We start from the raw sequence: 2,822 nt of genomic DNA, 5'->3' as shown, positions 1-2,822 counted from the left end.
AACCTTATGTTTGATGATGCTAAAAAAATAAAGTGTACGTTTGAATTTATGAATCAGTTTCAATTAATTTTTTTTTGTTTATCATTGATGTTATATACAAGCTTGTATATAATCTTTCAAATTTTTATATATTCAAAAAATGGATTTTTGTAAATAATTTTTAAAAATATTTTCTTGCATAGAGTTTAACTGTAAGAAATAAAAAATTATTAATAAAAAATATATGTATTAATTTTTCTATTACTTATTTTCATTATCAATGGAATTTCAAAAAGATTTTATTTTTGAAAAAAAAAATTTAAAATTCACCCACTGAATACTCCTTTGATAATTTTGTTGGTAAATACAATACTTACACCAAATCAATTACAATGAAAAAACTCCATCGGTAGATAATTTACCGACAGCAGATAAATATGTTTTTTTAATGAATACCTAGCTAGTTTCTTTTCTTAATTACACATACACGTTTTGTCTTATTATTATTTTTCCTAGAGGCATATTCAAAGTAGTTGGATGTTAAAAATACTTTCAACTCACTTGAAATTAAGTCGAGACTAAATTTCTTACTGGTGTGATTTTAATGGTGCACGTGGACGTACGACGAGAACAGCAACAAATTAACGAGGTAATTAAAGCGGTAAAGCATTAATTAACCGGATGTTCACTGGCAAATTTAAGAATATATATGAGATAAACATCAACTGATGTTGGACGGGACAGGAGATTTTTAGTCAATTTTTTGAGTGATTGGAGGTTGTTAATCTTTCATCAATCGAATATATATGAGATCATTCATTATTCTGTGTGATAACAGAGTGTTGATATGATCAAATGATGTGCATGTTTATTACATGTGCATGTATCTCTCTCTATATGTATTTTCCATCGGTTAATTAATTTCTAGATGCTTGCGTAATTAAATGAGATTAATTTTATATATTGTAACTTTTCTATAAGTGTTTGGATGAAAGTTTTGGATTGGTGGGGTATTCAATGTTGTTTATCGAGAACACTTGACTTGCTGCTTCTGCAATGGCTCAAAATGATACATGTTGAATTCCAAAAATCAGTTTAGAGACTAATTTCAAGTAGTACTATTTGGGGTATTTGATTGCTGAGGAACAAAATTGTTTTTGAGGAGGGAACTATAAACTTGTTTGATTGTTTCTCCACCATCCTTTGTCGGGTTGCTATTTGGTTGCATACTCAGGATTCAAACTTCGCTTATACAGGAAATGATCTCTTAAGATCTTCTAATGGCATCAAATTGTGGTGTAATAAAAAATCTTAGGTAGTTTTTTTGTTGTTTGTTGTAGTAGATTAGTTTTTTTCTTTTCTCATATCCCTTTTATTTTTTTTTGGCTATTGGCTTTATGGCCTTCTAAAAAAAAATGATATTAATGGAATTTTGGATAAAATTATAAGTGAGATTTTTTAAAATATATTTTTATTATTTTTTATGTGTATCTACAAAGTAAGGCTTTAGATAATCTTTATTTTGTTCTTGAGATATTTTGTTAAATGAAAATAGTTTTTATTTTATAAATTGATTAATATATTTTATTTAATTGTTTTCAAGAATTTTTTATTAAGTACTGGAGGTGGTTAGTTTATACTGGTTGGCGCCTCTGCATGTGACGAGGAAGATGGTCATGATTTTAATTAAAACAAGAGCAAAGATGCATTTACAGGGCTCCAAGAGGCAAAGGAGGTCACTTGAAGACAAAAAAAAACATGATACGAAGTTTTGGCAATAATAAATTATGCTAAACTACTTAAGAACTTTAAGTGATCACTTCTTATATAAATTACTTGTTTATTTGTTAGAAAATATTTTTATTTTTTAAAATGAATTTTAAAAAAATAAATTATTTTTGATGTTTGATAGTGTAATGAAAAATAAGTTGAAAAATATTTTTCAGTGTTTGGTTATATCATGGAAAATGAGCTGGAAAATAACTTATTAATGTTTTATTTTTTTCAAGTTTATTAAAATAATGAGGTACAAATCTTACAAATTAAAAATTTGAATGAGAATGAAATTGAAAAAATATATATAATTTCATAAATTATCTCAAATAAAATAAATAATAATCAAAATAATAGAGATCAAATCTCAAAAATAAAAAAAATTGAAAGATGAAAAAATTAAAATAATAATAATTAATATTTCATAAATTATTTCAAATAAAATAAGTAACAATCAAAAGAATAAGGACCAAATTTGATAGATAAAAAATTTCAATTAAAAAATGATAAGGGAAAAGCAAATAACAATTATAAAAATAAGGACAAAAAATTAATATAAAAATTAAATTTTAAGAGATGAAATTGAAAACAAATATTCAAAAAAAAATATATATATCAATCAAAAATTTGAGGATCAAATTAGATATAATCAGCAAATAATATGATATTTTTAATTTTTTCACAACTTCTAAAAAGAGTTTTTTACCTAAAATAAAATGAAAATATTTTTCTAAAAATCAAGCTAAATTTTTCTTTAACTGGAAAATATTTTTCGTTAGCTAGAAAATATTTTTCGTTGACCAACTTTTCTAATAGTAAACAAATACAAACATAAAAATTTAAAAAATAATTTTTAAAAATTAGTTTTCAAGAAACAAACATACAACATGGAAACACAGAACGGCTTCCCCAGAAAAGAAATGTACATGTCAGGATGAAGTTCAATATCCCATAAGACACAAAACTGAGTTGAAGCATCAAAGAATTCATCAAACATCAGTGAAAGTTACAACAAATGAATTGAAAATGAAGAAGATGGGTATATTCTCATAAGATCATCCTGAGAAATC

The sequence above is a fragment of the Populus nigra genome, chromosome 18 (genome assembly GCF_951802175.1).
Source record: "Populus nigra chromosome 18, ddPopNigr1.1, whole genome shotgun sequence".
NCBI lineage: Eukaryota > Viridiplantae > Streptophyta > Magnoliopsida > Malpighiales > Salicaceae > Populus > Populus nigra.
This window is presented reverse-complemented; position numbering follows the sequence as displayed.